This window comes from Manis pentadactyla, chromosome 1 (assembly GCF_030020395.1).
Source record: "Manis pentadactyla isolate mManPen7 chromosome 1, mManPen7.hap1, whole genome shotgun sequence".
Lineage (NCBI taxonomy): Eukaryota > Metazoa > Chordata > Mammalia > Pholidota > Manidae > Manis > Manis pentadactyla.
Genome location: NC_080019.1, coordinates 111,662,085 through 111,682,164, shown reverse-complemented (window position 1 = coordinate 111,682,164; position 20,080 = coordinate 111,662,085).

Genomic DNA, 20,080 nt, shown 5'->3' with positions numbered 1-20,080 from the left:
CCTAAATAATCTATGGATCAATAACCAAATAAAAACAGAGATCAAGCAATATATGGAGACAAATGACAACAATAATTCAATACCACAAAATCTGTGGGATGCAGCAAAGGCCGTGCTAAGAGGGAAATATATTGCAATACAGGCCTACCTCAGGAAAAAAGAACAAACCCAAATGAACAATATAAACTCACAATTAATGAAACTAGAAAAGGAAAAACAAATGAGGCCCAAAGCCAGTAGAAGGAGGGACATAATAAAGATTAAAGCAGAAATAAATAAAATTGAGAAGAACAAAACAATAGAAAGAATCAATGAAACCAAGAGCTGGTTCTTGGAAAAAATAAACAAAATAGATAAACCCTTAGACAGTCTTAGCAAGAAAAAAAGAGAGTCTACACACATAAACAGAATCAGAAATGAGAAAGGAAAAATCACTATGGACACTACAGAAATACAAAGAATTATGAGAGAACACTATGAAAAATTATATACTAACAATCTGGATAACCTAGAAGAAATAGACAACTTTCTAGAAAAATACAACCTTCTAAGACTGACCCAGGGAGAAACAGAAAATCTGAATAGACCAATTACCAGCAAAGAAAATTGAACTGGTCATCAAAAAACTACCTAAGAACAAAAGACCTGGACCAGATGGTTTCACTGCTGAATTTTATCAAGCATTTAGTGAAGACCTAATACTCATCCTCCTCAAAGTTTTCCAAAAAGTACAAGAGGAGGGATACTCCCAAACTCATTCTACAAGGTCAACATCACTCTAAGACCAAAACGAGGCAAAGACCCCACCAAAAAAGAAAATTACAGTCCAATATCCCTGATAAACATAGATGCAAAAATACTCAACAAAATATTAGCAAACTGAATTCAAAAATACATCAAAAAGATCATCCATCATGACCAAGTGGGATTCATTCCAGTGATGCAAGGATGGTACCACACTCAAAAATCCATAAACATCATCCACTACAACAACAAAACAAAGGCAAAAACCACATGATTATCTCCACAGATGCTGAAAAAGTATTCAACAAAATTCAACATTCTTTCATGATAAAAACTCTCAACAAAATGGGTATAGAGGGCAAGTACCTCAACATAATAAAGGCCATATGACAAACCCACAGCCAACATTATACTTAACAGCAAGAAGCTGAAAGCTTTTCCTTTAAGATCGGGAACAAGACAAGGGTGCCAACTCTTCCCACTTTTATTCAACATAGTTCTGGATGTCCTAGCCACAGCAATCAAGCAACACAAAGAAATAAAAGTCATCCAGATTGGCAAGAAATAAGTCAAACTGTCCCTGTTTACAGATGACATGATATTGTACATAAAAAACCCTAAAGAATCCACTCCAAAACTACTAGATCTAATATCTGAATTCAGCAAAGTTGCAGTATACAAAATTAATACACAGAAATTTGTTGCATTCCTATACACTAATGATGAACTAGCAGAAAGAGAAATCAGGAAAACAATTCCATTCACAATTGCATCAAAAAGAATAATATACCTAGGAATAAACCTAACCAAGGAAGTAAATGACCTATACTCTGAAAACCAGAAGACACTCATGAGAGAAATTAAAGAAGAAACCAATAAATGGAAACATATCCTGTGCTCATGGATAGGAAGAATTAAAATTGTCAAAATGGCCCTCCTGCCTAAAGCAATCTACAGATTCAATGCAATTCCTATCAAAATACTGACATCATTCTTAAATGAACTAGAGCAAATAGTTCTAAAATTCATATGGAAAGACAAAAGACCCCTAATAGTGAAAGCAATCCTGATAAGTAAGAGTAAAGCAGGGGGAATTATGCTCCCTGACTTCAAGCTCTACTACAGAGCCACAGTAATCAAGACAATTTGGTAGTGGCACAAGAACAGACCCATAGACAAATGGAATAGACTAGGGAGCCCAGATATAAACCCAAGCACATATGGTCAATTAATATATGATAAAGTTGCCATAGATATACAATGGGGAAATGACAGCCTCTTCAACAGTTGGTGTTGGCAAAACTGGACAGCTACATGTAAGAGAATGAAACTGGATTACTGTCTAACTCCATACACAAAAGTAAACTCAAAATGCATCAAAGACCTGAATGTAAGTCATGAAACCATAAATCTCTTAGAAAAAAACATAGGCAAATATCTCTTGGACATATACATGAGCAACTTCTTCATGAACATATCTTTCCAGGCAAGGGAAACAAAAGCAAAAATGAACAAGTGGGACTATATCAAACTAAAAATCTTCTGTACAGCAAAGGACACCATCAGTAGAACAAAAAGACATCCTACAGTATGGGAGAATATATTCATAAATGACATATCCAATAAATGACATATCTGACATATATAGTACAAATTATATAAGGGGCTCATGCACCTCAACAAACAAAAAGCAAATAAGCCAATTAAAAAATGTGCAGTGGAGCTGAACAGACACTTCTCCAAAGAAGAAATTCAGATGGTCAACAAGCACATGAAAAGATGTTCCACATCCCTAATCGTCAGAGAAATGAAAATTAAAACCACAAAGATATATCACCTCACACCCATTAGGATGGCCACCATCCAAGACAAACAACAACAAATGTTGGCGAGGATGTGGAGAAAGGGGAACCCTCCTACACTGCTGGTGGGAATATAAATTAGTTCAACTATTGTGGAAAGTAGCATGGAGGTTCCTCAAAAAGCTCAAAATAGACATACCATTTGACCCAGGAATTCCACTCCTAGGAATTTACCCTAAGAAGGCAGGAGCCCAGTTTGAAAAGACATATGCACCCCTATGTTTATTGCAGCACTATTCACAATAGCCAAGAAATGGAAGCAACCTAAGTGTCCATCAGTAGATGAATGGATAAAGAAGATGTGATACATATACAGGATGGAATATTATTCAGCCATAAGAAGAAAACTAATCCTACCATTTGCAACAACATGGATGGAGCTAGAGGGTATTAAGCTCAGTGAAATAAGCCAGGTGGAGAAAGACAAGTATATCAAATGATTTCACTCATCTGTGGAGTATAAGAACAAAGCAAAAACTGAAGGAACAAAACAGCAGCAGACTCACAGAACCCAAGAATGGACTAACAGTTACCAAAGGGAAAGGAATTGGGGAGGATGGGTAGGAAGGGAGGGATAAGGGGGGGAAAGGGTCATTACGATTAGCATGTATAATGTAGGGGGAGTGGGGGACACAAGGAAGGCAGTATAACACAGAGAAGACAAGTAATGACTCTATAGCACCTTACTACACTGATGGACAGTGACTGTAAAGGGGTATGTGGTGGGAACTTGATAATAGGGGGAGTCTAGTAACCATAATCTTGTTCAAGTAATTGCACATTAATGATAGCAAAATAAATAAATAAATTTAAAATGCTGTCATATAAAGATTTTCTTTGTCATCTACAAAATTGATATCCATGTGCTATTTACTTAATAAAAGCAAACACTTGTATGACACATCACTATATACTGAGCAGTATTCTAACACATATCAATGTAAACTTAACTCATTCGGTCCTTACAATAACCCTCTGAGCTGGGTTCTGTTATTATCCCCATTTTACTTATGAGGAAACAGAAACACAGAGGAGGAGCAATCGCCTGAGGTCAAGTAGCTGGTAATTAGGAAAACCAACACTCAAGCCCAGGCTGTCTGGCTGGGGCGCTGACATGGTTAACCATCATACTATATACTCACTCTCATGTAAACTCACTAAGCTTTAATTTTCTTACCTGAAGAGTGGAAATAATAATATTTCCTGTCTCATGGGCTTGCTGTTGGGTTAAATTGAAATCATAAATGAAAGAACTTAGTTTAATGCCTGGTACATAATTAAAGTAAATAAGTGCTAGCTATTAATGATAATAAAAATAACACTTGCACAAAGACCTCAACTACCAAATTGATATCCATCTTAATTTATTTTCCACTCTGCCCCAAAACATACTCTGCTTTATTTCAACTATCTCTCAAATATATCATACTTATTCCATATGTCACATGTCATACTTTTGTCTCTGCTCATGCTGTTGTCCCCACCACAGTCAGGGTGACTAGACCTATCCAAATCACATTGGGCCTTAAATGCCAAGCTCAGGCCCCTTTTCTGATTATTCTAGCCCCTCTGACCTTCAGTTAGACTATACTGTTTAAAAAATATCAGATAATTAATGTGTAATTAACTGCCGGTTCTACCCAACCATACAGCAAGCTCTGTAAAAACAGGGAGTACGTTGAGCATTTTTCCTCTGGAACCGCTTTTGTTATCTCCAACCCCAGCAGAACAAAACTTAGCTATTTTACATATATATATTTGCTTTATTTCTGTTCTTACTCATGGAAATAAGCCCATAAAAATAGAAACTCACAATTTATCTAAGTTTCTCAACAGTTTCTTTCCATAAGAAAAACATTAAACTCAGGAGAAGCCTGACATGTAAATGCAAACACAGACAAGCAGGCACAATTTTTAATTCTTATTAAGATATAATATTAATTAACAAATACATAATATCAGTAATTTTATAATTAAAAATAGCTATAGGTGTTTATTGCATGCTTCCTTGGTTTCAAGCACAGTACCAAATGATTTAGATACTACATCTTACAGCCCCAGCATTAATAGAAATAGTCCTTGTAAGAGTGGCAGCTGAGAGAAGTTAAGAACTTGCCTGCTACAACTAAAAATCAGATCCAGTTTGGTTTGAGACCAAAGTAACCGGTTTTCTGTATATCTCCCTCCTCTCATATCTATACAAGGTTGAGATTTAGGACCTGTTTTCCTAGAAATAACAATCAAGAGTACCTTCACTGCCAAAATTTGCTTTTAAAAAAATTAGGGTCACTATAGAGCACTCCAGTTCAGATACTCTCCCAGAAAATCCAGTTATGATAATACCAGAGATTCTCTTTTTTAAGGGGATTATTACTAAGATGATCCCACACCCTAGGCTCTGGGTATCTGCAATGATCAGAGATATTAGGAAGCCCAAAGAGTGCAAGCTGTCCTATGGTCAAGGAGGAAAAGTCTGAGTGGACTTTTTAGAAAAGTTATATTTATTCCTTGTGAATAAGATGATGAAACCATAAATACTGTCACTGAGACAGTCCCTATAGTCTTTGTTCTCTGGATGTTTGGTTGACTTTATCCGGGTATTTTGGCCTGAGGTGATGAGCTATATATAGAATCAGAGAGGTTCAGAAGAAAGACTCCAGGCAGCCGGCATGAAAGTTGTTCTTTGATTCCCTCTCTTAGTGTGTCCTCCTTCCATGATGTGCCCTCACATCCCCTCAGCTCTATACCCTCAGCCACTCCTACGCCACTCAGCTGGACTCTCCCAAATTGAGCAATTTCATGGAACCGGCTGCAAAACTGACTTTCTTCGCACGGAAAGATCTGTTAAAAGGCCCACATCTCTGATAACCATCCACAGCCACAAGCAGATACAATCTGCCCTTATTAAGAACTCTCAATATCTTCAAACTACATTTGTAGGTTTGAGCTCAACAATAGGTTAGATTTCCACATCAGGAAATGTGAATTTCCCCATTCTATTTGCTTTGTAATTCTTCTAAGCTGTCCTTGATGTAATAACTAAGTATTAATATGAAATAAATATTTTAGGAAAAAAGCAGTTTTAAAATGTGGATAGTCTATGTAATACTAACTTTTCCTAATTTTTTTTTTAACTTAAGTCCTTGTTACATAGTTTCTATTATTTGGGTAAATTTTGTAATAAATATTTTAATATTACCAATTTTTCTATAGACGTAATAGAAAAACATGTAATTCATTTTCATGCATTTAAATTTCTTTAGAGGTAGGCATTTTAAGACATAAAATCTTTTCTGAAAAATAACCTTTGTAAAAATCCAAAGGCCTTCCCTCCTCCTTCAACAAATGTTGGCTTTTGTTATTTTTTTTTATAAGCTGCATATTGAATTTCCCAGGCTGCGTTTCTGAACAGCAATCTACTGAAAAAAGTGCAATTATTTTTTTTCACTCAAACATGCATTTGAGAGAAATGAGTAGATCAGATAAAGAGCTGAGATGCTATTCAACTCAACCTTGAGTCACTCTCTGTCTCTTTTAAAAAAATAAAAAAGGGTGGCAAAATCAATACAAACCAATAATAACTTCACATTTGTGGAAGCAACATGAATGGCTCTCCAAAATATTGAGACACATCCAAGTACATTTTCGTAGAGCTGATATTTATCAGAAGTCATTTGCCCTCAAGCAGATGCTCCCTTTCATTGTGCTCCTGTCACAAATGACTAAGATTTATGACAGACAATTACAGCATCTGCAGTTAGCAGCCTTATAATCAGCACCATTATTTAACGATTGGTGCAATAAACTGACTCCTGTTACTGTTTATCAGATATCAGTCAGTTCTGGCCATTTTCTTCAGCTCCCAAATCACAGTATGGTGCAGTCACTGCCTTTTAATGGCTAGGCAGAAGCAGGAGCATTTTCACATTTTTTACAGACTGCCGAGGGAAAGAAAAAAGCAACCAATTACATGTGTGTATGGTGCCCTCTCATTTGAGATGCCCGTGTATGTAACTATCTCTATACAGTTCTAAATCTCTTACAGGAGAAAAAAAAAAGCTTTTACAGTGGGGAAGGGGCTTTTATATTAAAATAAAAGCAATAAATAAAGACAAAAAAACCTTCTTGCCTCTATTTTTCAGAAAAATCCTCTGCTTAAATTTGCATGTCTTTTCTGAGTATGAAATGTTGCTCTACTAGGTTCACCGATTTCTTTATAGTATGGTTTCAGTTTGCGTTTCACAACCAGAGAAGCAGCTTTGTCCGTCAAAAATATTTGTCAAGTAACAGAAATTTCCTTGAGACCAAAGTACACCGATTTTCTGTATATCTCCCTTCCTCCCATATCTATACAAGGTTGAGATTTAGGACCTGTTTTCCTAAAAATAACAATCAAGACTATCTTCATTGCCAAAATTTGCCTTTAAAAATATTAGGGTCACTATAGAGCCCTCCATTTCAGATACTCTCCCAGAAAATCCAGTTACAATACCAGAGACTTGGGTGGGTTTATTCTTCACCTTCTAAGGTTTATTCAGAAACTCTGTGAGGTTTATTCAGAAGAAAGTGGTATAGACAAAACAGAATTAAGTTTTTCATCAGTCAAAAAGTCTACACATAAAAAGGCCATGTGTATATGTTTTAAAGTCACTGACACAGTAAGGAAGTCTATCTTTGTAAATATAACAAACATGCAGAAGTGTATGTACTATTTAAAGTCCTTTCACAAGAAACACCACACATTTATGTATGAAGTATGGGTGGCAGGCAACAATTCAGAGGCTATTTGGAAGACAAGATTTCAGTATAATATGGGAAATAGTATAAAGATGTGAAATTTAGAGTCATAATAAAACCCTTATATACACTTCTATAGATGTTTAAGTATGAAATGCTAGTCAAATTATTTAGAAGGAAAAGATGTTAGACCCGATTCCTGTTTTTTGTTACTTTTTCCATAACCAAACAAGCTAAGTTTCTCATTCATATCAAAAAATGTTTCATCCAATGACTTCCATTTTATTTATTTAGAAGTATTATTACGCCCAGATGAAAATATTGATGAAGCTGCCTTTGTAATGTAAGGTCTATGTTTCATTCACAAAGTTACATGCTCCTCTCAAGGGAGACAAGGCATTGGAGAACAAACTAATGTATTCTTTTAATTAAAAAAAAAATTAGGTGACCCTATGGGGGTCAGAGTTCCCTTCCAGAAAAATACATAAAGGGCTTCATCCACCCAATACATAAAATTGGTTATTTTCTAAGTTGAAACTTTTACAGACTTCAAAGACCTTCGTGAACTAATCCTCAGAACTCCATGTGAGGCTTCAGCAGGTGAACTTTAGTCTTTCAAGTTACAAACCTTTCCATATCACTGCATGCAACTCACTCATTTGAGAGATGGTAGAATAAGAGAGAGAGAGAGAGGTGATTTTCACCAGAGCTCAGAGCTTAGTGTTGGCACAACTGCGATTAAAACCTAAGTGTATGCCCTGGCCAGCAAGGTCTTTCCTGTAAAGTGCACCCCAAAGGACCGAGCTTTCTCTCTGTGCCTGGCAGAAACCCGCTGTTTGGCTCTGCTGAGCCAAACCTACTCTTTGAGCTCTGCGTCCAGTCCTGCTACAGAGCACTCCAGTCCTTGGCTCAAGGAAACAAAAAGTTTCTACAAATCTGCTGGATACTTACTTCCCTACTTCAATAGCTGGATCTTCAGCCAGAAAAGAACAACTGTTTAGTTATACAAATAATTTTTATTCTATCAGTGGGTACCAAAGTTAACTCAAGTTGTTGGCTTTTAAATTTCTTTAATTTTCTAATATAAGTTTACTGCTTGTATAGATCTTATTTACTAGTTTGTTGGTTTTTTCAAAAACCATTTTGCATAACTGATTGCAAAGTCACACTAAAAACACACTATTTTATTTCACCAATTTAGCAACATCAAATAAGTCACAGAATTTATACAATCAGGAAGAAGCCAGCACCAACCTTTTTTTTGCTGGTAATGTGTAGAAGAGTTTTAATGCACAGATAGGTCTCTTTCCATCTTAATAATACTGGGCAAGTGCTTTGGATGCATCAAAGAAATTGGTGTATTTTCTACCTATGTCCTGCCCTTTTCTGCTGTGTTAGAAGGAAAAATCACCCATCCTACCACAAGTTACTGCCTTTGGAAGCCAATGAAAGAGCCATCGGCACTGCAGGCTTTTAGCAGGGGTTCCTGAGAGGCCCAGTCTGGGTCAACAGTATTCACATAAACACATGCAGGTGACATTTCAGTAACAACACCTTGACACCAAGTACCTGTGCATAGCTGATGGCCACAATGAGCCCTAGTAGAATGACTGTTGGCAAAAAAAAAAAACCAAAAAACTGGTTGGATGACATTTTTCCTCAGGATCCTTATCTGAGGCTATTTGTGGTACACAAGAGAGGAAGGAGCACCCAGAGAAAGTGATGTATTGTCAACATGCCAATATATGGTAGCTGAAGGCCGAGGGCTGGGCTGTGCAGGAGCTAAGGGGCTAGGCACCTAAGTCAGCCAGAGCTGGGCTTGCACAGGGCTCAGTCTTGGTGAGACTCAGGTGACTCATCTACAACATGGGGGTAAGAACAGGAGAGTGCACGTAGAGCAAGATGCACGGTGTGGGGCACAAAGCATTGCTCATTAAATGCTAGCTGCTGGTACTATTATTGCTGATATTTACATATGAGTTCCCAGACTGAAATTTTTTGCAAGTAGAAATTTGGATTTTAGAGTCAGGTTCAATAAATAATTCCTGCCCAAACTTAGCTGTATAGAATTGTCACATTAACCCCAGCCAAAGTCTATATACCTCATCTATCAATCAATGTATCTAAACAATATGTTTGTGTGTCTGTATATACACACACACACACACACATATATAACCATTGTTGTACTTCACTGACTTTGGTTTGGGTCTACAGTGAATAAACTAAATGTATGGAACATAGGGAAAACATGAAAATATTACAAAGTACACAATTTTATTTTTTTATTCAGTAACCACATTCCTCTGAATCACAGTGGGGCTATCAACATGATAAAGATCTGTCTCCTTATTCCAAAAGTAGAGTATGTACCTATTAGTTCCTTATTATCTCATTTTTTTCAATTATTCACAGCCATCTAACCATAGCAATAAGGTTGAAGTGAATAGAGAAGGGCCCTCAAGGATTAGAAATCTCTGTAGAAAACAAGTTGCTGGACAACAAAGTTAAAACAAACGACAGTAATGAAAGGGCAAGTAGCCAAGCAAACTACTCACTTCTTGAGGAAGTCACAGCACTATTTCATGATAAAATGAATTGCCTGGAGAGAAAAGGCTTTGGACACTGTGGGTTCTAGTCCAGACCCATACTTACTAGCTGGGTGACTTTGAACAAGTTACTTAACCTCTCTGAGCCTTAGTTTTCTTCCATGCAAAAATACAATAATAGAAATACCTACATTGTTGTTTTGAGGAATTAAGTGAGTCAACATATGAGAAGTGATTTGCCAAGAGCTGACATGTAGTGAGAACCTGTTAAATGTTTTATCTATAAAGTACTACCAGCTTTGCTTTCATTCAGTGCTGAGCAAGTGTGAAATGCCTAATAACCATGTCTTGATCTATTCTAGAAACATGTCCTAAATAGGAAAAAGTCTATTGTAATTAGAAATAGGTAGCTTTAATGGGCAATTTTTTAAAATTATGTGCAAATTTGTAATTTTTTTCTCAAAAAACTTTATATACACATTTTAAAATGAGCCTACACATCAATTCCATTAATTCAATTCTACTGCAAGTGTTGGCCAATCATCAGTATGTGGAGTAACAGCGGTAATCACTCTGGTGCTGAAAGGTGCCAATGTTTCCATATATTACTTAGCTAAATACAAAGTATGATCTTTATGAAAAGCACTTTCATACATCATCTCTGCCCTTTATCTGATATTCTTGGATGCTGTCTCATTTTAGTACTTACTTCCAAGGATTAATTTCCTATACCCAATTATACTTTCACAACTCTGAGTGAAGCCAGACAACAGAGAGTTATTCTTCTTGTAAAATAAGGGGAACCAATAGAATGGATTGTTTTTATTTGTTTCATATCTGAAGCTCAGTCATTGATCTTTGGGTATGTTATGCAGCGCACAGTAGAGCTGCCACTGTAAGCCTGGTAAGTTTTTAAGCACTGTCCGTGTCTTCAAGACTCTTCCAGGATGCGACTCAGTCAGTATAAGACTTTGCTTAAGAAAAAACATTTTAAATTGAGATGAGAAGTTCACTTTACAAAACATTTTCACTACAGTTGAGTTTTGCAAAACCTTGGTGGGGTTGATGGGGGAGGAATCACACCCTTTCCAAGAGGACAAGCGTGACCTAGGAAGGCCCCTGGGTCACCCAGCTGTGGTAAGCTAGAATTCAGACCATTTCTTCCGGTTTCTCCCCATTGTTCTCACTGAACATTAATTTTTGTTTTGGGTCACCCTAAGCAGATCTAGGATGAAAAACTAGTTTTGAAGATAGCTCCATCCTTTATCACTAGCAGTGTGACCTGGGCAAGTTGCCAAGAATGCGGCATGATGGTCGGGGTGCTGGCCACAGAGCCAGACTGCCTGGGTGTGGATTCATCCCTGGCCCCAGACGGGTGACTGCGGATGGGTGTTTGCTTTCTTCCTAGAGTGGGCCAAGGAGAGAACGCTGACTTCACGGGGACATTATACTTTGAATGAGATACTCCTTCGAAAGTTGTAGCACAATGTTTGTATACAGTAAGGGCTCAAAAAATACTAGTTATTAACAAAACTGGACTAAAATACCTACTTCTCAAGGTTATTTGTTATATTAATAGGTAGCATATTAAAGGACTTTGTTTCCATAAACTACTATGCCAAATTTAAGAATCACTGTATTATTTTGTTGCCGTCAGCAGTAGCCTAAGCTTATTTTGTTGAGCTTTCAATGTATGGCCCTACTTGGATCCAGATATTTCAATGCCCGAAGTTGTTTTATTTGTCTTAAAAAAAAAAAAGAGAGACAGAATATGGAAAAAAAGTTAGATTCCCCCCATGCCACAGAGATCTGAACTACTTCACTTCACTGTGTAGGCAAGTCTAGCCTCCTAAGGAGGACGATTTAGGGATGACCACTTGAAGCCCAAGGGCAAGGGAAATATCAAAAGCTGCCCCCTCAACTCGGGAGGAATTTAAGGAAAAGCGGAGGGAAGCCTGGAGACACTCCCGTATGCGCGGTGACCCACGCAGGGAGCAGGGACCCGACCTGCACCCACACGGCCCCTGTTGCCCCTCAGACGCCCTCTGCAGAAAGCCCTCCCCTGACACGCACAGTGCGGGAGGCGTGCCAGGAGCGCTGCGCTGCTCCTAGGCCTTGCTCTGACCTTCCACTTTATCTGATGTCAAATCCATCTTTTTCAGGTTTTACTGTGACCAGCCTTGGTTTATGTTTGTTTTGTGTACTTCATAATTATTAATTTCTAATTTTATTTTGTGTGTGAGACTGAAAGAAAAGCCTCTTTGGCTCTTAGCCCTAAGACGTTCTTACTTCCATGGGCCGTTTGCAAAGGCTGGAGAGTGACCTTAGTATTCCAAGTTGCTGAGGTATTTATCAGCCTTTTTTAAAAAACTGTAGTTTATTGTTGTTTCTTTTTACTTCAAATAAATATTGATTATTTTGTCTTGAATTTATAATTGTTCATTCCTTCTCTTAAAGGGGTGCCTTTTTAATATAAGCTTTGGTGTGCCCCTGAATTGGAGGGAAGGACACAGGCACATAGAGAGGTAAGTAAGATCTACCCTTGTGGAGCTCTAGCGCGAGAGACCAGAGGCACACTTCCGCCTAAGAAAAGGACAGAGGCATCAGGTCGCTGAGTAATTCAACAAGTTACAAGTTACCTGGTGTACCGGATGAAGCTTAGAAGGAAGAGACACTGGGGTCCAAGGCAAGGCTGTTGATTAATGAGTGAGCAGAGCAGTGGTAGGCAGTTTTGAACCATTTTTAAGCTTGCTTGAACTTAGAGCCTAGTTCCTACGAGTTATTTCCCAGATGAAAATTGTCCATACCATCTCAGGAGTTAACAAAGCTCAGTGCTAAGAACACAGATTTACGGCCACACCAACCTCACCTGAATCTTGACTTGGCCACTAACCAGCTATCATCTGTCTGCCTCTTTCAAGCCCCATTTTCCTGATCTGCAAAACAGGGTAATACTGGCATCTACCACTCAGATTTGTTACGAGGATTAAATACAGCAAAGCATATAGAGCATTTCTCACAATGTCTAGCATATAAGCGCCCCCAAAATGTGAGCTCTTGCACTATTTCCCAAGTCTACTCTAAGGACACTGAGACTATTCCCAGCTGGCTCTGTGCTACTCTCATTTTGTGTGTTTTGTTTTTGTTGTTGTATTTTCTTTTAAATAAGGGTGTTTATGATGTTTAAACTAATATATTCTGCTTGTAGCAAACTAGGAAAGAAACCAGAAAGTACAAAGGAGAAAGCTAAAATAATTCAGATATCTCTAAAGTACGTTTATTCAAGCTCAACATCTAAGGTGTCTCATGCTGCAGTAGGCTCTCACACCTCTAAGTCTTACCTTCCCTGGGCCATCTCTCTGTCCTATTCAGTTTATTTAAAAGGAGGGGTGTTAACACTTTTTGAAATCTACTCAGTCAAGTACCTAAGGCTAATTCTGCTCTTCAGTAAAGTTCAACATCCATACCTATACTAACTTAATTATCTACAATAAAACTAATAATTAAGATTAGTACTAATCACTGTATTAATAACTATTGTTTTATGTGGTATACAAAGTTCTTTCATCCAATTCATACTATAACCCTGAATAGGGACATAGGAGAGACATCAACATTCGCAGTTTTACTAAGGATGCCCAAGGGAAGTTAAGTGCTTTGGAGCAGCACAGAGCTAAAACACAATGGGCCTGTGACTCACATTTGGTGAGCATGCGGGTGGTGCCTTCAACCTTGGAATCTGCATGTCAGTTCTTCGCAGCCATCTGAAACTAAAACTCCTCCTATTTTAAATGGTATACCCTCTGCCCACTGGATAACCCCTTCAGTTCCCATTTCCAACCAAAAGAGTGCCCCAGACCTACAGCCAGACTCAGGTTCTCAGGTGAAGGGTAAACCCTGGGAAAAGTCCATTCAGAATCCTTCACACAGCTTTGAAGAGAGTCCCCAGATAGACTGAGGGTAAGAATAGTCATCTGCTGACAGTTTTTTCTCAAGGTAGCCATCAGGATTCTTATTTTTTCCAATAAGCAATCTAAAAATTAAACACTATGAACTAGCACTCTCTCCCCTCTTCCAACAGAAAAAACTAAACCAAGATTAGCAACAGGCTAAGGAAAAGGGAAACAGGTTTACTGTTCAGAACAAATCATCACTTGCTTTTGAAAAAACTGAAGGCTTTTGATAATTTTCCATGCATTTATTTTCCTATACTGAGTTTTAAAAACAGTGGGCCACTGGTCAAAGTAAACAATACTTATAATCCTTAAAAGTGAAAAAATATGTCTAAAAGGAAGAGAAGGGAAGGAGAAAGAGAGTATAGTGAATTATTTAACTACCTTCTTTCATCAATAGCAGAGTGTTTTCAACCAATTAATAAGCAATTACATTCCCATCATCTGAGATACCCAAGGGAAGAGCAATCTGATGCATTTATTAAATTAACCCTGTATGTTCTGAGCCAGTCAATTGACAAGTGTGAGGAATAAAATAATAAAAAAAAAACTTGAAACAATTTTACAGATTGACTTTCCTGAGCTCCAAGTGATATCTAGAGTAAAGGAGACAGAGTATAAAGGGCAGGTGAAATTCAAAGAAAGATATGAAACCAAAGGTTGCTATGGGTATTCTGAAAGGAGCTTGGAGGAAGCTCCATCAAACTCCCCAAAAAATGTGACAGAAATTAGTTTGCAATTTCTTCAGGAAATTCCTATAACTCCTTAACAGAGTTCAGCAATTTTACCAAGTTGTACCTAGGAATAAGACTGTCAGAACATTTTGTGCTGACATATATAGCAGTTTTATTCATTGCAGGCTCTGAGTAATTTTGGATCTCAAATGTATCTTGCAGGAAGTTTAGGAAATGTAGAAAAAACTTCATTAATGATTCCTAGAGTATCAAGTATCTTACCCCTGAACTGGACTAACTCCTTTGTTTAATTATCAACCATGTCTAAATGTTTATACCATGTCTGAGGTACAGTTCCAGTTGCTTTATAAATATTAATTCATTTAATCCTTACGACAACCCTCTGAGAGAGTCACAGAGAAGCAGAGAGGTTAATTTGCCCAGGGCTGTAATGGTAGAACTGGGATCCAAGCCCAGGCCATTTGTCTCCAGCATTTGTATGCTTGAGCACCACTCTCTGCTCTCTCTACATGAATGAAGGGCTGAATGAAAAATAAAGACATGCCTGAATGCCTTACCTGGAACTTGGCCCCATCATTTACCTCCTTCCTCTCCACCAGTGCTGTCATTTTGTGGACAAACTTGAGGTACTCTCTGTCAAAAGACAACCCTTCAAAGGGGAACCCTCCTACACTGCTGGTGGGAATATAAATTAATTCAACCATTGTGTAAAGCAGTATGGAGGTTCCTCAAAAAACTCAAAATAGAAATACCATTTGACCCAGGAATTCCACTCCTAGGAATTTACCCTAAGAAGGCAGGAGCCCAATTTGAAAAAGACAGATGCACCCCTATGTTTATTGCAGCACTTTTTACAATAGCCAAGAAATGGAAACAACCTAAGTGTCCATCAGTAGATGAATGGATAAAGATGTGGTACATATGCACAATGGAATATTATTCAACCATAAGTAGAAAACAAATCCTACCATTTGCAACAACACAGATGGAGCTAGAGGGTATTATGCTCAGTGAAATAAGCCAGGTGGAGAAAGACAAGTATATCAAATGATTTCACTCATCTGTGGAGTATAAGAACAAAGCAAAAACTGAAGGAACAAAACAGCAGCAGACTCACAGAACCCAAGAATGGACTAACCGTTACCAAAGGGAAAGGGATGGGGGAGGATGGGTGGGAAGGTAGGGATAAGGGGGAAAAAGGGGTATTATAATTAGCACACATAATGTAGCAGGTTCGGGGACACAGGAAAGGCAGAATAACACAGAGAAGACAAGTAATGATTCTATAGCATCTTACTACACTGATGGACAGTGACTATAATGGGGTATGCAGTGGAGACTTGATAATAGGGGGAGTCTAGTAACCGTAATATTGCTCATGTAATTGTACATTAATAATACCAAAATACAAAATAAATTTTAAAAAAAAGACAATCCTTCAAGCTGCCTTTCTCTTGTCAAATTTCTGGAAGAGAAGCCCACACTCAGTTTTTCCACTTCTCTACCAGCTATTATTCCATAACTTCATGCAGCCTAGCTCTCTACCCCTCCCACAAAGATCCTCTCGAAGGATCTCTGAACTGTCTTATCTGATGGCCTGCCTCTCAGCTCCATTCTAGACCCTTTTCTCTCTTGGTTCCTGTTATCCTGGTCCTCCATTTTCCTTTTGTAGTTACTGCTCTGCTTCTTTGCTGGTTGACACTGTCAAGGTACAGCCTTGGTATTTCTCTCATTCTCTCTTTCTAGGCATTATATTTTTAAACATTTGCACATCCAGTGCCTTCTATTTTTTGCACTAGTTTCTGGAGTCAGATTGGCCCCAGAACTTGTCAGCCCAGAAAGTGGGTCCATCTCTTTGAGGATAAAGTCACATTAACCAATCTCACAAGACTAATGAAAAAGTATTCAAAGGGACCTCAGTCCAGAGCATTACTTAGGAATTAAATTATGATCAGTATACAAGTTTGTTAATTTAGAACAAGAAAGAATAACACAAAAAAGAGAATAGCCACTGGAAAAAATAGTATTTTTTTCTCCATGGACAGTCCAGGTGGGAAGCTAAATTATAATCAGAAAACTACTAGGTCAGCATGAAATCAGAAAAGGGGGAAATGATTACATGACTCAAATATTTAACAGTATCAGGCTGAAATTCAGGTGTATCAAGCTCCACTACAGGGCAATAGCCACCAAAGGAACCCAGCAAACAGAGTAATTTGGATCAGACACCATCTCCTCTGAATGAATAAATGAGATGAATGAATGAATGTTGAACAATGGTCTTGAGCTCATTTATATTCTACCATGACATCAAAGTTATTTGTTGAAATCAGGACCCTTTTGCAAGATTCAAGCTGTAAAATGGCAAGGGCCACATGTGGTCATCTCTGCATCTTTACTATCAAGTATAGTGCCTGGCACTTGGTAGACAGAAGGTGTGAAGAAAGTGAAGGTTCCTATGGCCATGATTCTCACCTGGCCCTGGTCGGCTAGCTCACTACACACATACGTTTTTATTGACTCTATATAAAGAGCTCCGCCCAGTGCTCCAGGCTGCTGCACGGCTGCAGGAGAGCAGAGACTGAGATGGCTGTGGGGGGCAGAGAGGCTCAGAGGCAGAGACCAGCTTGCTGCATGCAGACTCGCCCTGAGTGGACGGGATTCTAGTGACTGACCTACCACTGTGGGAATGAAGTTGGGTATAACCCTTTCACCCCAAGAATGTTCCACTGTCATTTTTTCTGTCTCATTGAATCCATAGTAAACTTGTTTAAGGTTGAAACCCACTGGCAAGACAGCAGGTAATTAGTGTTAAAATTAATTAAGATTATCTAAACATTTATAAATATAAATAAAACACATTCCACAGTGGGCTTTCAAGTGAGGTATCCAGAAAGTGCTATTATGTGTTTTGTCTTGCCTTTCAGAGTTACGGGTCAAATAGAATGCCTTGATTTCAAATGTTTACATTTGGCTTATATTTTTCAAAAATTGTAAAATAATAAACTGTCGTTTTCCTTTTGTCTGTCTTATTTCTACACATTTGAAGTACTTATTTCTCCTACTCAGTGACTAAACCCCAATCCAGTCCCCATCCCTTTATCTTTGATGTTTCTCATTCTCAGTAGGTGGAGGATGCGGCAGCAGAGTAACAGATTCCGCATGCCTATGTGGGCTAACCCAGGGTACTCATGGGGTTAAAAGCACTGCAGTAATATTAAGCACATGTTTCAAGTCAGCAGGGTGCCAGCCTGAGATGCCCTCAAAGCCTAATTTGATAGATATTATGCCATACACTGCTGCAAGTAGTAATGAAGAAAGTAAAAATTTTATGGATGAGCAAAATAGGAGCTCTTATGGATGGAGTGTTTTTAAATCAGGTGTATAATTTACCCAGTGTCAGACCACATGTAGAGTGCATTACTCAATTGAACTTACAAGCAGATAGGAAAGCAGTTTCTTTTAATAAGCACTTCTTCAACTTATTGGCTCTACAATTACTTGCACCAAATTACTAGCAGCTGCTGCCTGTTTGGGATTTTTTAAATCCTAGACAAGGAGTTACATTAGTTTCTAATCAACAAGCCATTCAAGGACTCTTTATAATTTTTAGCTTAATTCCACTTTTATTTGGAATTTATTAATTGAAATATCCAATATTTTCATGACCGTATTTTTGCTTAGCTTCTCTTAATAGGAAAACAATTCAATTGCTGAGGTGAAGGAGAAAAGGGAGGAAAGATACTCCCGAACTTATTTCTGATATTTGTAGCATTACACAAACTCTATTGGACTCATGTTGCCTTATAGTCTGAATTTTAACATTTCAATTGCTTTTGTAAGAATAATGATACTGTATTGAATTTTATTTATGTTTGAAGCCAACAAATTGTTTCAGATCTCTGAATAGCATATCTCTATGCACAGGAGTTAACTGAATTTAAACATTAACCAACTCAGCTTAATATAGGACTTTTAAGCCTGGATGCTACTGACATTCTGGACTAGCTGATTCTTTAATGGGGGGAATGTCCTGAGAATCATAGGATGTTTGCCCACTAGATGTTACTGGCCCCTCCCCACATTCAACCCCCCTGCTGGAATAACCCGAAATGTCTGCATATTGCCAAATCATCACAGATGATTTGATTTAACGTATTTGAAGAAATTAAAAGGAAAGAAACTTCAAAAATAGTTTTTAGAGATACATTTTCATTTCATTTATTAGACTTTTCAAAGTATTCTTATAAACATCAAGTGTTTATGTGGGTGCTAGTCCAATATTTACTTGCTTTATGATGAATTGTAAAATGAACTTGTGATGAAATTTAATACTTCAAAATGCAATTACATACCACCCTATTTGGAAGCTGCTTTCAGAGCCGAGGCAAAGGGAAACCAAAAAATTATGAAATAGAACTGCTGGTAGCTAAATAAAATAAATATTTGAATAACTACTTTCATTGTAGAAATATCTGTGGATGAGAACCTTAGACAAGTATGGTTACATTTTTGAAGGTAGAGCCAAGAATATCTAATTTGAGACATATTTTATTTTTTGAAATCATGCATTGTTGCCAACTTATGGGGCAAATAGAAGTTCCTGTGACCAGGATCCTCACCTGACCCTAAACTACTTGATGATGTAATTGTCCTACTGCTAGGCTACTGCTTCCAAACTTGTTAGCAATGAGCTATAATTGACTGAGTCACTATATAAACAGCTCCACCCAGTGTTCTGGGCAGAGGCAGAGACAGAGGTGGGTTACAGACCTGCAGACTGCTGGATGCAAACATGATCTTAGTGCTTGACCTACTGCTGTGTGAATAAAACCAGATATAAACCCTTTTACCCCAAGAATGTCTCATTGCCATTTTTTTGGTCTCACCGAATCTGAAATGAACTTGCCTGGGGCTGAAACCCTCAGGCAAGACACAACTTTAAATTTCAAATCATAAAGCTATGAATACATAAATGCTAATGGTTAGGGATAAGTCATAAAAATGGCAAATCCAGTTCAAGAGTTTTCTCACAGAGCTTTCAAATCTAGTGTTGTCTTTTAAAAAGGCCAGAATCAAAACTGGGAATGTCAAGAATTATTTGAGTACCATATATACTCTGATTGACAACAAAAGTGGAAGAAAATTAAATCATTATTCCAAAGTCTTCTTCTCTGAGAACTTACCATCCCCCATTCTCCATCTAGCTGTATGTTGAAAGATCCAAAGACACACAGTTGAAAGTGGTTCCTTCTAAGTATAATACAGACGAAGGTGCATGACTTGAAAGGGCCCTTCCCCGACTCCATCCTAAGTAGATACTCTCAGAACAACAAACCTCTCAAACTTCGATGTATACAAGGATTATCTGGCATCTTATCGAACTATGCATTCTGACTGAGTATGTCTAGGGCCTCAGGGAGCCTATTTTGCCCCCCAGGTGATTGATGTCAGTGCTGCTGGTCCATGGATCACACTTTGAAGAACAGTGATCTGTCTACAACATCCCCACCAATGTATCATCAAACCTGATTTTGAAC